This window comes from Mobula birostris, chromosome 5 (genome assembly GCF_030028105.1).
Source record: "Mobula birostris isolate sMobBir1 chromosome 5, sMobBir1.hap1, whole genome shotgun sequence".
Lineage (NCBI taxonomy): Eukaryota > Metazoa > Chordata > Chondrichthyes > Myliobatiformes > Myliobatidae > Mobula > Mobula birostris.
The window spans coordinates 79,088,489-79,104,065 of record NC_092374.1 but is presented as its reverse complement, the minus strand read 5'-3'; the positions used below and the strand labels follow the sequence as shown (position 1 = coordinate 79,104,065).

The 15,577-nt window shown below is 42.8% G+C and overlaps 1 protein-coding gene across 2 annotated transcripts in view; it reads left to right on the top strand.

The window, feature by feature from the left end:
• LOC140197785 (uncharacterized) overlaps nucleotides 1–15,577 on the top strand; it is a 72,872-nt gene that overhangs the window by 30,763 nt on the left and 26,532 nt on the right. Inside the window, exon 2 of one of the 2 annotated variants that reach the window (XR_011886023.1) lies at nucleotides 11,335–11,934. The exons of the other annotated variant lie outside the window; for it this stretch is intronic. The gene's annotated coding sequence lies outside the window, so the exon portion shown is untranslated. Of the gene's footprint in view, nucleotides 1–11,334; nucleotides 11,935–15,577 lie in introns of those variants that run through there. 2 annotated transcript variants of the gene reach the window in all.

Below are 15,577 nucleotides of genomic sequence, written 5' to 3'. Positions count from 1 at the left end.
GCTGTGAGTTTCCCCTCCTCCTCCTGACAGTCACTCAGTTACATGTCTCCTGCAACCTTGGGGTGGCTACCTCCTTGTAGCTCCTGTCTATCACCTCCTTATTTTCCCATATGAGTTGAAGGTCATTGAGCTGCAGCTCCATTTCCATAATACATTCTTGCAGGAGCTGCAACCTGTACCCTTGTGCAGATGTGTTTATCTGTTAGACTTCTCACATCCCACACACAGTACAAAACAGTGCCCCTGGAGCCATTTGCTCTAATCTACTATGCTCTAACAGATGAGGAATGAACAAATAAGGACAGAGAGAGAGAGAGGAACATAAAAGACAATGTGGCTCACCCAACCTGATCTCACCTAAGCCCGATGAGCTGAAGCCACTCTAAAGACTGGCACAGTCCAAAAGAATGGCTGCTTTACTTGCACTTGAATTATTCTTATTGGTCCTTTCAAATGAATCCTTCTTGCTTATTGGTTAGTCCTCAACTCAGAGAAACTGCGCCAAAAGTCCAATTTTGAAATCTCAATCACCCTCCAATTAAAAGGCAGCTTGTTTTATACACAGCCCTGATGTGGATTGTCCAACGCAGACATTTTGCCCATCCACACTAATCCCATTGGTTCGTATCCTTCCATACCTTGCCAAGATTCTGATGGTGTGGACCTCCCTTAGCTTCACATTATGCTGGGCAACATGGGCTGTGACCTGCTGAAGGGTTTCAGCCCGAAACGTCAACTGTGCTTTTTTCCATAAATGCTGCCTGGCTGGCTGAGTTCCTCCAACATTTTGCATGTGTTGCTCAGATTTCCAGCATCTGCAGATTTTCTCTTGTCTGTGCGTTTAGATCCCTGGATACGTAGGGAGACCACCATTTATTGATTCAGCCTCTGATTCTCATGTAATCCAGGAAGTTTCCCATTAAGTTAAAATGGACAAACACTTTTTCTGTGTGTGTGGGTGTGCATGTGAGTCTGAATGTGCAATGGGAGGTAGAGGAAGAGGAAACAAAAAGAGAGATGAAAGACAGGAAAACAAAAGAGTAGGGTAGGGACCGGGTAGGGTGAGATCAGGGGCAAGAGGCAAGCAGGACCATGGTAGGGTGACAAGGGGTGTTGAAGGGGCAAGTTTGAAGCATTGTGTTTCAACATGCAGATAATTCACGGCCACGTGCAATTTGAGTTAACTGGACAGGATGTTAAAGCAGTTACTGAACTATGACTGAAAAATACCGGAGATTGGAATGGAACATTCCAGATCTACTCAATACTCGTAGACAAGAGGTGTAAAAACAAGTGAAGGTGAGGCAGCATTATTAACAAGAGAGGGAATGAGGAAGGACATGAGCTACTTTACCAAGGATTGCCAACTTTTTTTATGCCAGTGGACCCCGACCATTAACTGAGAGGTCCATGGACCCCAGGTTGGGAATCATACCAAACCCTGATATGGAATCAGAGGAATACCAAGGGTGAGAAAATGTTAGTGAGTGGTATAGATACACCACACAAATAGCCATAGTGATGTAAAGGATGGTATTGTCCTTGTCAATCCTGTAACGTAACATTTCCAAATATACCACAGCCAAGTCATTCCTCAAATCATCAGAATTTCCTTTATTTATATTCAGTATTCCACAACTGCCCCAATTTCCATTTTAGTTAAGAATTCTGTCACATTAAGATCACTCTTCCCTGAGGGACCCAGCACAACATCGTTTATTAATCTTTTCTCGTGACACAGGAGGATAACCCACACTCCCATTGGTTCCTCCAAAAAGACATCTTCAATGGACCCCAGAGATTCCATCTCTAAAGGATGGTATGAAATGAAAAATTAGAGACACATACAATAAGGGTGACTCAAGTCTTTATGCAGACTGGACAAACCAGATCAACAGTAATTCTCTAGAGAAGGAATCTCTGGTGTCCATTAAAGATGTCTTTTTTGGAGAAACCAATGGGAGAGTGGGTTATCTTTGTGTGTAATGAGAAAAGATTGATAAACAAAGTTGTGCCAGGTCCCTTGGGGAAGAGTGATCTTAATGTGACAGGATTTTTATTTAAAATGGAAAGAGGGGGAGTTGTCAAAAGCCAAATCAAAATAAAGGAGATAAGACCATGAGATCCTTAAGATAAAAAAAATTTAGGGGCAGAATTAGGCCTCTTCATCAATTGAGTCTGTTCCGCCATTTCATCAGAGCTGATCCAGTTTTCCTCTCAGCTCCAATCTCCTGCCTTCTCCTCGTATCCCTTCATGTCCTGACTAATCAAGAATCTATCAACCACTGCTTTAACTATACATAAAAACTTGGCCTCCACAGCTGCTTGTGGCAAAGAATTCCACAGATTCATTCTTTGGCTAAAGAAATTCCTCCTCATCTCTGTTCTAAAAGGACGCCCTCTTTAATCTGAGGCTGTGTCCCTGGTCTTAGGCTCTCCCACCATAGGAAACATCCTCTCCACATTCACTCTTTTATCATTCAATAGGTTTCAATGAGGTCGCCTCTCATTCTTCTGAATTCTAGTGAATACAGGACCAGAGCCATCAAACGCTTTTCATATGTCAAGCCATTCAATCCAGGAATCATTTTTGTGAACCTCCTTTGAACCCTCTCCAGTTTCAGCACATCCTTTCTAAGATAAGGGGCCCTCAACTGTTCACAATATTCCAATTGAGGCCTCACCAGTATTTTATAAAGTCTCAACATTACATCCTGCTTTTTATATTCTGGTCCTATTGAAATGAATTCTAACATTGTATTTGCCTTCCTCACCACAGGCTCAACCTGCAAATTAACCTTTACGGAATTCTGCTCAAGGACTCCCAAGTCCCTTTGCGTACAGTTTATTTTTGTATTTTCTCTCCATTTAGAAAATAGTCTACTCTTTCATTTCTTCTACCAAAGTGCATGACCATACACTTCCCGACACTGTATTCCATCTCCATTTCTTTGCCCATTCTATTAATCTGTATAAGTCCTTCTGTCGCTTCTGCAATTCACAAAACTACTGCCCTTCCACCTATCTGTAAACTTTGCAATAAAGCCATCAATTCCTTCATCGACATATAACATAAAAAGGACTGGTCGCAACATAGACCCCTGTGGAACACCACTAGTCACCAGCAGCCAAACAGAAAAGGCTCCCTTTATTTCCAATCTTTTCCTCCTTTCTATCAGCCACTGCTTTATTCATGTTAGAATCTTTCCTGTAATACTATGGGCTCGTAGCTTGTTAAGCAGCCTCATGTGTGGCACTGTGTCAAAACCTTTCTAAAAATCCAAGTACACAACATCACTCAATTCTCCTTTGACTATCTGGCTAGTTATTTCTTCAAAGAATTCCAACAGATTTGTCAGGTAAGATTTTCCCTTGAGGAAACCATGCTGACTACAGCCTATTTTATCATGTGCCTCTGAATACCCTGAGACCTCGTCCTTAATAATCCAACATCATCCCATTCACTGAGGTCAGACTAAATGGCCTATAGTTTCCTTTCTTCTTCCTCCCCCCTCCCTTCTTGAAGAGTGGAGTGACAATTGCAGTTTTCCAGTCTTCCGGAACCAGTCCTGAATCTAGTGCTTCTCGAAAGATCATTACCAATGTCTCCACAATCTCTTCAGCCACCTCTTTCACCTCATTAAAAATGTTGATGGTTTGAGGAGTGATTTGGTTGTGGTAGATTGGGAAACATTACATTACAGGGTTGACAAGGACATTCACTTGAAGAACATGTGCACGAACTGGCATTGTTGATTCATGTCTGGCACAAAACTAAAACAGGAAAGTTAACTCTCTGATGGACTGTAAAATAAGGTAGAGATAGAATTCAATCCTAGGAAAGGAATTATGATGTAAATGCTGGAAAACAAAGCAAAACTAAGGGTTGGGACATTTAGAATTCAGCAAATGAGGGTAATGGATTGATTAGGAAAGGGAAAGTAAAAATTACAAGTAAGCTTGCAGAGAACAAAAGAAAAACTGACTGTAAATGTTTCTATAGATACACATAGAGAGCAAGATTGATGAAGATAGATCTGGGTTCTTTACAGTCAGAGTTGTGTAAACAGAACAAAGAAGGGTTGGATCAAATGAAATATGTATTTCAGTTCTGGGTTCACAAAGGAGGAAATGGATACCTCCACCCAGACACATTGGGAACACAGGCACCGGTGAAAGAGGAACTGAGTGAAATCTATGTTAATAAGGAAACTGGAGGAATTAACAACTGACAAATTCACAGAGCCCAATAGTCTCCATCGCAGAATACTAAAGGAAGTTGCCTCAGATACATTGGCGGGTATGCTTCAGACGCAATTGCAACAGATTGGAATGTCATTAATGTAGCATCAATAGTTCAAAACCAGAGAGGGAGTAGAAACAGAGAATTATTGATCAGCTTTGCCAGGCCATTGGTAGCGACATAGAGCCCATTGTAAAGGGTGCAACAGCAAACCATGGCAGTGGAGTGAGAGGATTAGACAGAATCCAGCTTATTGTTATTTATTGGTACACTTAAATGTATTTAAATGTGTGTAGCATTCAGAACAAGGAGGACGAACTCGTGGCACAATTAGAGATTGGTCATTATGAAGTTGTGGGCATCATTAAGTTGTGGCTGAAAAATGGCCATTAGTTGGGGGGTTAATATCAAAGGCTATGCTTTGTATCAAAAGGACAGGCAGTAAGGCATAGACGGTGGAGTGGCTCTGTGGTACGAGATGGAATTACATATTTATAAAGAGGGGACATCTGGTCAGAGAATGTCGCATCTTTGAGGGTGGAGTTAAGAAACTGCAAGAGTGAGAAAACATTATGTGAATTGTATTTAGGCCTCCTAATAGCAGCCAAGATGTGGGGTTAAGATTGCAAAGAGAGCTGGAAAAGACATGTAATAAGGGTAATGACACAATTATAATGGCGGACTTCAATATGCAAGGGGATTGGGAAAATCAGGTTGGTGTCAGATCGCAAGAGGGGGACTTTGTTGAGTGCCTATGAGGTGGCTTTTTAGAGCAGCTTGTGCTTGAGCCTGCTCAGGGAAAGGCTATCTTAGAGTGGGTGCTGTGTAATAATCCAGATCTTATTAGGGAGCTTAATGTAAAGGAATCCTTAGGAGGCAGTGATCATAATATAATTGAACTCATACTGCAATTTGAGAGGGAGAAACATAAGTCACGTGTATCAGTAGCACAATGGAATAAAGGGAATTACAGAGGCATGAGAGGGGAGCTTGCCTAGGTGGATTGGAGGAGGATAGTGGCAGGGAGATGGCTGAGTTTCTGGGAATAGCTCACAAGGTGCAGGGTAAGATATGTCCCACAGAAGTTCTCAAATGGCAGGGGTAATCAGCTATAGGAAAGGGAAGGAAAGCTAAAGGGAAGTTACGGACTGCATAAAAGCTAAGGAAAGGGAAAATAAGGTAGCAAAAGTGAATGGGAAGTTGGATGATTGGGGAGCTTTTAAAATCCAACAAAAGACAGCTAAAGAACCTATAAGGGAAAAGATGAAATATGAGGGCAAGCTAGCCAATAATATAAAGCAGGATACTAAAAGTTTTTCTTCAGGTATATAAAATGAAAAATGGAGGTGAGAGTTGATATTGGACCACTGGAAATGATGTTGGTGAGGTATTTAAAAACGCAAACAACAGGAATTCTGCAGATGCTGGAAATTCAAGCAACACACATAAAAGTTGCTGGTGAATGCAGCAGGCCAGGTAGCATCTCTCGGAAGAGGTGCAGTCGACGTTTCAGGCCGAGACCCTTCCTCTAGGAAGAGGTTAGTCCTGACGAAGGGTCTTGGCCTGAAACGTCGACTGCACCTCTTCCTAGAGATGCTGCCTGGCCTGCTGCGTTCACCAGCAACTTTTATGTGTGTTGGTGAGGTATTGATGGGGGACATAGAAATAGTGGATGAACGTAATGGATATTTTGCATCAGTCCTCATTGTGGAAGACATTAGCAGTGTGCCCGACATCCATGAATGTCAGGGATCAGGAGTGGGTGCTATTGCTGTTACAAAGGAAAAATTGCTAGGCAAACTCAAAGGTCTTAAGGTGGATAAGTCACCTGGACCAGATGGACTACATCCCAGAGTCCTGAGAGAGGTTGCTGAACAGATAATGGATACATTGGTCATGATCTTTCAAGAATTATTTGATTCTGGCATGGTCCCAGAGGACTGGAAAATTGCAAATGTCACTCCACTCTTTAGGAAGGGAGGAAGGCAAAAGAAAGGAAATTATAGACTAGTTAGCCTAACTTCAGTGGCCGGGGAAGTGTTGGAGTCTACAAACCCCATTTCCAGAAAGGTTGGGATATTTTCCAAAATGCAATAAAAACAAAAATCTGTGATATGTTAATTCACGTGAACCTTTATTTAACTGACAGAAGTACAAAGAAAAGATTTTCAATAGTTTTACTGACCAACTTAATTGTATTTTGTAAACATACACAAATTTAGAATTTGATGGTATCCAGATCTAGAGGGCACTGCCTCAAAATTGAGGGGTGACCTTTTAGAGCAGAAGTAAGGAGCAATTTTTTTTTAGCCATAGAGTAGTGAATATATGGAATGCTCTGCCATAGACTGTGGTGGAGGCCAAGACAATGGGTATATTTAAGGCAGAAGTTAATAGTTTCCTGATCAGTCAGGTATGGCGAGAAGGCAGGTGTAAGAGATTGAGTGGGATCTGGGATCAGCCATGATGGAATGGTGGAGCAGACTCAATGGGCTGAATAGCCTAATTCTGCTCCTACGTCTTATGATCTTTTCCCTAGTAGGCTCAACTATGAGCTGTGCCAAAATGCCATCTCATAGGCATTCTAGAAATTTCCTGTCTTGGGATCCAGAAGCAACCTGATTTTGACTGTCTACCTGCATATTGAAATCCCCCAGGTCTATTGTATCATTGCCCTTTTGAATTGCATTTTCTATGTCCTGTTGACCACATATTTACTACTGTTTAGAGGTCTATATATAACTCCCATCAGGGTCTTGTTAGTTCTTTAGCTCTACCCACAACACTTCAATGTCTTCCGATCCCATTTGGAATAATTTGATTTCATTTTTACCAATAGAGCCACTCCACACCCTCTGCCTATCTGCAGTCCACTTCACCTCTCTTCTCTTATGAATCATGACGCCAGACTCAGTGCCAGAGACCCGGTCACTGTGGCTACCCCACCCCACCTCCCCCGCCCCGCGGCTAGGTCATCCCTCTCAATAGTGCCCTAAGTGGAATACTTATTATTGAGGGGAATGGCCCCAGGGGTACTCTGCACTGACTGCCAGTTTCCCTTGCATTACCGGGCACATACAGCACAGAAATATGTCAATATTTCCTTTGTGCCATGTCACCCAACAATCCCCTGATTTAATCCTAGCCTAATCATGGGACAATTTACAATGGCTAATTGACCTCCTGTGGGAGGAAACTGGAGCAGGTGGAGGAAACCCACATGGTCACGGAGACAACATACAAACTCCTTGCAGGGACAGCCTGGTGGCATAGTGGGTAGCACCATGCTTTACAGTGCAGGTGACCGGGGTTCAATTAATTCATCATTGTAAATTGTAAATTCGCAATGATTAGACTAGGATTAAATTGGAGGAACGCTGGGCGATGTGGCTCAAAGAGTTGAAAGGGCCTGCTGTTTATCAGGTTGTTGAAGTGCCAGCTGGTCAATGTGCTCTGTATTTAAACTTGCTGGAGCAAGAGATGAAGAGCCTCGCCATCCTCCTTGCCATCTGTGCCATCAGCTCTGCTGGTATCTCAGGAGGTAAACTCTGGCAGGCAACCTTCTTGTCCTTCACCCACCTCCCACTCTCACTGCTCTCTGTGCAGCAGCTTGTACTGAATGTAGTCGTCACTTTCACAGGGGACGTCTGTTCAGACAGAGATGTCTCCACAGGGTTCATAGATACCCTGTGCCTGGTTCTGTGACGGTGCAAGGGTGAGCAAGTTGTGGAGAGGACAAAGGGGTATTCCTATTAAATAGAGTGGGATGGGTAAGGGTGGAAAAGATAAAGATTTATTTGAAACACGTACTGTACATCGAAACAAACAGTAAAGTGTGTTATTTTGTGTCAGTGACAATACAGTTTGATGACTGTGCTGGGTACAGCCTGCAAGTGTCGTTATGCTTCTGGCACCATCATGGCATGCCCATAACTCACTTTCTTTAACACAGACTTCTTTCGTTTTGGAATCTGGGAGGAAAGTGGAGTACCCGGAGGAAACACACATGGTCAAGGAGAGAACGTACGAACTCCTTACAGACTGTGGTGTTCATTAAACATGAGAAGTTAGTCTGCCGACACAAGTAATAAAGAAGACAGTGTAACAAGATTCAAAGCACGTTCATTATCTAAGTGTGCGTGCAGTGCACGACGCTGGGAGTTGTCTTCCCCACAGACAGCCACAAGACAGTGAAGAACCTTGGAACCCGTTCAAACAAAAACTTTAAACCCCCTTCCCCCCACACGCAAAAAAACCCAAATCATGCAAAAAGCAACAAATAAAAGAGCGAGAAACACAGAATATAAAACATAAAATCAAAAGGCATATTTCAGTTCAGCTCAGTGTTCATTATCTGCAAGCCGCCCTGATTCAAAATCGCCTGAAATAGTAACAAAAAAAGGAGCCATATCCCTTTTCCCCATACCCCTTCATGTCCAGTTCTTTGCTCAATCAAATAATCTGTCTGTCTTTCTATAGCCTCTCTACTTCCGCAAAACAACCTGCCCACCTATCGTCATATCATCTGCAAAATGCCCTGCAATTCTCCTTTGTACTTACCCATCTCACCTTAATGTATGCCATCTCGTATTAGACATTTTGACCCTGAGGTCAATTCTTAATCTTATAAGCTTCCATCAGACCTTTCCTTAGTCTTCAAAGTTCAAAGTAGATTGAGTATCGAAGTATCTATACAATATGCAACCCTGAGATACGTCCTCCCACAGATAGCCACGAAACAAAGAAACACCATGGAATCCATTCAAAGAAAAGATCGAACACCCAAGCCACAAAAAAAAGAACAAATCATACTAACGGCAAAAAACAAGTGAATAACCCACAGAATATTAAACATCAAGCTGCAGAGTCCTTGAAACAGTCCAGGGATGTTCAGTTCAATTTAGACCATAAGATGGTAAGAAATAGGAGCAGAATTAGACCATTTGGATCAAGCATTTTATCATTTTCTCAGCCCCAAAGTCTCCTGCCTTTTCTCCATATCCCTTCATGTCCATTTCTTTGCCCATTCTCCTGATCTGTCTAAATCCTTCTATAGCCTCTCTACTTCCTCAAAACTACTTGCCCTCCACTTATCTTCATATCATCTGCAAACTTCACAACAAAGCCATCAATTCCATCATCCAAATCATTAACATGTAACGTAAAAAGAATCAGTCCCAACTCAGACCCCTGTGGAACACCACTAGTCACTGACAGCCAACTAGAAAAGGCTCCCTTTATTCCCACTCTTTGCCTTCTGCCCATCAGCCACTGCTTTATTCATGCTAGAATCAGCAAGTTCAGTGAGTAATGGAGCCAATCGTTGGTTCACACACTACCATTAGGCTTCATACTCAACGTCACTCTAAACCACGTCGAATTCCCTCAGAGACAGCAAAAGCACTAGATTGCTCAGTCAGCCCAAGAACACATTATCAAGATATAAATTACAGCTCCAGTTTCACACAGATTAGCAGTAGAAGTATATTTAAAAGAAGAAATAGTAGTTTTGTGAACTGTATGCAGGACATCGCCGTTAGCCACGTTGCTCACTGGTGCCATCTTGCTAAATTTAGATCTTCGCCACTCCAGAGGAAACAAAGCAAGTTTGTTCAACCTCTTCTTACAGCTGTTGTTCTCTAATCCAGGCAGCATCCAACTGAAACTCTTCTGCATCCTCTCCAAAGCCTGCACATCTTTCCTATAATAGGGCAGCCAGACTTGAACCCAATACTCCAGGTGCACCTTAATTAGATTTTCATAAAGCTGTAGCAGAACTTCCCGACTCTTGGAGTCAGTGCCCAAACCAATAAAGGCAAACATGCCATAGGCCTTCTTTACACCTTTATCTATCTGTGTAGCCGTGTTCACCTATGGACTTGGGCCCAAAGATCCCTTTACTCATCAACGCTGTTAACAATCCTGCCATTAACTGTCCTTTACATTTGATTTTCCAAACTGCAACATCTCACTCTTGGCCGGATTTAGCACCAACTGCCACTTCCATTCTGCTTGGACTATTTTTACAACTTCTGTCCATTTTAAGGATCTGTCTCCTTCTCAGGACAACTGCATTTAATACTTCTGACCAAAAGTTGTTATGGAGCTCAGAAATTCTATTCAACATTATCTTAGCAAACACGAGGAAATCTGCAGATGCTGGAATTTCAAGCAACACACAAAAAAGTTGCTGGTGAATGCAGCAGGCCAGGCAGCATCTCTAGGAAGAGGTACAGTCGACGTTTCGGGCCGAGACCCTTCGTCAGGACTAACTGAAAGAAGAGCTAGTAAGAGATTTGAAAGTGGGAGTGGGAGATCCGAAATGATAGGAGAAGACAGGAGGGGGAGGGATGGAGCCAAGAGCAGGACAGTTGATTGGCAAAAGGGATATGAGAGGATCATGGGACAGGAGGCCTAGGGAGAAAGAAAAGGGGGAGGGGGGGAAAAAGTCCAGAGGATGGGCAAGGGGTATAGTGAGAGAGACAGAGGGAGGAAAAAGGAAAGAGAGAGAAAAAAAATGTGTGTATATAAATAAATAACGGATGGGGTACAAGGGGGAGGTGGGGCATTAGCGGAAGTTAGAGAAGTCAATGTTCATGCCATCAGGTTGGAGGCTACCCAGACGGAATATAAGGTGTTGTTCCTGCAAACTGAGTGTGGGTTCATCTTTACAGTAGAGGAGGCCATGGATAGACATGTCAGAATGGGAATGGGATGTGGAATTAAAATGTGTGGCCACTGGGAGATCCAGCTTTCTCTGGCGGATAGAGCATAGGTGTTCAGCAAAGCGGTCTCCCAGTCTGCATCGGGCTCGGCAATATATAGAAGGCCACATCGGGAGCACCAGACGCAGTATATCACCCCAGCCGACTCACAGGTGAAGTGTCGCCTCACCTGGAAGGACTGTCTGAGGCCCTGAATGGTGGTGAGGGATTATCTTAGTATTGTTCAAATATGCTCAGCCTGCCTGATCTGATAAAGTTCATTAAGGGGCAGAGCAAAATGATGATGGTGCTAAATGGCAACTCCTTTGCTTGCATCTTTGGAAACAGCTCTATTTGATCTTTAATATCTCTATTTTTCCCTTTCAGGGTTCTTTTGAAGACCCTAACCTGGAGTTACATTCTGACTATGCTTCTTTGCGGGAATGGGACATGCTCTCGGGGTTTCACAACTGGCAGTTGTTCAGCATGCCAAGGGCTTGGCCTAGGAGTTCAGCTCACCTTTGGAGGCCTAGGATTTCGGGCTCTGGAGACTGGTGGATCAAAGGTCGGTGTCCAGTGTGTCGTGGGAGCTGGAACATCTTTGGCTGTGTGTGCAGAGACCTGAGATCTTTGGGCACAGAGCTTGAAAAAAGCAATGCAACAGACTTTTATCATCGTAAACCAGCAAGTTGTTTGTTATGTCTCCCCTCTTGTTGTGAAACGGAGACATCTCTTTCTCCATTATTAGCGGGAGAGAGAGAGCCTGTGGTATGTCGAATGCCGGGTGAACAATGTGGACCTTGGAGTACTGTAGGTCTGTGTCTTTACTGTTGCTTTGCTCACGCTTGAGTGCTTGGTGGCCGGTGCCGATGCTTTTTTTTTGCCTGTGGGGGGAGGGGGGATTGTTGCTTGCCGCCGCATATGCGTGGAAGGGAGAGGGGCTGTAGAGGGACTTCGGTGTTCTAACATTAACTGTCATTCATTCTTTGGGGCGTTCCTCTGCTTTCGTGGATTGATGCAAAAAAAAAGCATTTCAGGATGTATGTATATTGTATACATTTCTCTGACATTAAATGTACCTTTGAAACCTTTTAAAAGTTAGTTCTGTTTCTTGCTCTGCGGATGCAATCGGGCAATTTCTAACATTATCTGCTTTGGTTTGCAGTGTACCCATAACTCATTTCATGCTTGATCTCGCTATTCCCCCCTTCTATATTAAATCTCATAATCATAGTCAGAGTCCTACAGCATGAAAGTGACCCTTCACCCCGACTTGTCCCGCCAACCAAGATGCCTGTTGAAGTTAGCCCCATTTGCCTGCATTTCAAAGTTCATCTATTATCAAAGTATGTATACTATATAATCAGAATCAGATTTATTATCATTGTCATGTAATGTGAAATTTGTTAACTTAGCAGCAGTTCAATGCAACACATGATCTAGCAGAGAAAAAAAAATAAAATAATAATAAACCAGTAAGTAAATCAATTACACATATTGAATAGATTTTTTAAAAAGTACAAAAACTTTGTTTAAAAAAAGTGAGGTTGTGTCCAAAGATTCAATTTCCATTTAGGAATTGGATGGCAGAGGGGAAGAAGCTGTTCCTGAATCACTGAGTGGGTGCCTTCAGGCTTCTGTATCTCCTACCTGATGGTAACAGTGAGAAAAGGGAATTCCCTGGGTGCTGGAGGTCCTTAATAATGGACACTGCCTTTCTGAGACACTGCTCTCTAAAGGTGTCCTGGGTACTTTGTAGGCTAGTACCCGATGTGGAGCTGACTAGATTTACAACCTTCCGCAGCTTCTTTTGGTCCTGTGCAGTAGCCCCCCTTCCCCATACCAGACAGTGATGCAGCCTGTCAGAATGCTCTCCACAGTACAACTGTAGAAGATTTTGAAATTTTGAATTACAACCTTGAAATTCAACTCTTTACAGACAGCCACAAAACAAAGAAACCCCAATAAACCCCATTGAAAAAAGACCATCACAGCTGATCCAGGAGCTTGTTAGTTGCAGACCACAGCCTCAGTTCTGTGCAAAGACAAGTAAACCTCGCAAGCAGCAAGCTGAATATTGGCATTTATCCATATTCCTCTAACCTTTCCTATCTATTTACCTGTCTAAGTATGTGTTAAATGTTATCACTCTACTGCATTTACCACCTCTCCTGGCAGCTTTTCCTAGTTCGCCAGGCCCCTAATGAACGTTTCCCCTCTCATCTTAATTCTAGGCCCTATAATTTTTGATACTACTCCCCTGGGGAAAAAAAAGGATTTTGAGCATTTACCGTATCTACACCCCTCGTGATTTTATCTATGTTGTGAGGAAATAGTCCAAGCCTCCTCAACTTCTCTCTATAACTTAAATCCTTGAGTACTAGCAACACTCTCATAAATCTTTATTTTTTTCACTCTTTCAAAGCTCAAGGTTCAAAGTAAACTTATTACCACATATATGTCACCATATACGACCCTGAGTTTGGGAACAACCCCTGCTTGGACAATTTAAACACCAGGCCAGATGGACTGCAAAGGCAAGGTGTTGTGACCAGAGACAAGGATCAAGCCAGTTCTGCTCCAGATGTTTTACCCCACTCTCCTCGACGCTGAGGCTGTGTCATGTCCCGACTGCTCCGGGCTTAGTGTCTGTGGGTTTTACAGTGATTCGCCTCTGTGTGATGAACTGAGACCGTGATTATGGGCCCACTCCAGCTGACCCCAGCTTTCTGGTTTATGGACTCAATTTTGTCCGAATGCTGATGCTTGCTTCATTGTTTGCATGATTTTTTTCTCTATCTGTGCATTGGGTGTTGGTCTCTTTTTAAATTGGCCTCTTCAGTTTCTTGTTTTGTGACTGTCTGTTAAGCAGATGAATCTCAGGGTTGTACGATTTATGCAAACTTTGATAATAAAATGTATTTTGTGCTTTGAACTACCTTGAACTTTTTGAGATTCATTTTCTTGTGGGCATACTCAATAAATCCATAATACAATAATAGCCATAATAGAATCAATGAAAGACTCTACCAACCCTAACCAATGTGCAAAAGAGAAGAAACTGGGCAAATTCAAAAGAAAACAATAACAATTCATAGATAGATAGATGAATAAATAAATAGGTGACAGATTGATTAATCAGCAATAAACATTGAGAAGATAAGATGAAGAGTCCTTCATCTCATCTTCCTAGGTAGTCACATCTTCCCAGTGTGTCGTGGTAGTCCTGGGTAGTCACCCCTAGGTTGCAGGAGGCAGGTAACTGTGTGACTTCCAGGAGGATGAAGGGAAATTGGCAGCCGGTGCAGAGTACCCCTGTGGCCATCCCCCTCGATAGTACCTCTTTGGACACTGTTGAGGGGGACAATCTAACAGGGGGGTGCCGCAGTGACAGGGTCTCTGGCACTGAGTCTGCTGCTGTGGCTCAGATGAGAAGAGAGGTGAAGAGGACTGCAGTGATGATAGGAAACTCCAGAGTCAGAGGAACAGAGATGAAATTCTGTGGCACAATACAGACACCCGGACAGCATGTTGCCTCCTTGGTGTCAGGGGTTGCGATGTCACGGATCAAGTCCACGGCATTCTTAAGGGGTAGGATAAGTAGCCAGAAAGCTGGGAACGAGAGTGATCATGCTGAGGATGAGGTAGTTGGTTTGCAAGCAGAGGCAGTGTGTAGTGAGACTGCTTGGAAGGACAGGCTGATGATAGGGCAAAATTGAGGTAGTAGTAGGGAACAAGGAAATGGCAGATTAACTGAATAAGTATTTTGCATCAGTCTTCACTGTGGAAGTGTTAGGGGAAATTAATTTGCTAAGGAAATTTGATTAACGTTGATCACAAGTAAATTAGACACAGTCTTTGAAGTAAAGAGAGCTTTATTCATAACGTGGGGAGTGGAACTGCTAACAGTGTGTTTCGAACTACTAGTAACACAGAGAGCACAGCTCCTTTTATGCATGTAAAATTAATTGCAAAAGCAAAGTCTGTTCGATTAACTGTGGGAATTACAGAAGATAAGCTAGGTTCACATGGAACTCTCTTGTGATAAGGTTCATTGCCTGTGTACAACTTTGCATTAACAGACAATTTGTCTCATGTACTTGAAGCTAATTCTTACAAGATAAGCAAATAAAAGTATTTATTCTATGAGTTCTCTCTGCTGAAAGCCAAGCCATATCTATAACAAACTATGCTGCTAACTGATTTACATACTCAAAGAGCCAATATTAACCCTTTGTCTGTCAAAATCCTTAACTCACAATATTTTCTTCCACAGGAAGACACCAGCAGTATGCGGAGGTTCGAGAGTGTCAGGGGGTAGAAGTGTGTGAAGTTGTCATTAATAGGGAGAAAGTACTTGGGAAACTGAAAGGTCTGAAGGTAGGTAAGTCACCTGGAACAGATGGTGTACACCCCAGGGTTCTGATGGTCAGAGAGATTGTGAAGGAATTAGTAACGATCTTACAGGAAATAGATCCTGACATGGTTCTGGAGGAATGGAAAATTGCAAATGTCACTCCACTCTTCAAAAGGGGTGAGAGGCAGAAGAAAGGAAACTATAGACCAGTTAGTCTGACCTCAGTGCTGGGGAAGATATTGGAATCAACCGTTATGGAAATACAAAGTAGTT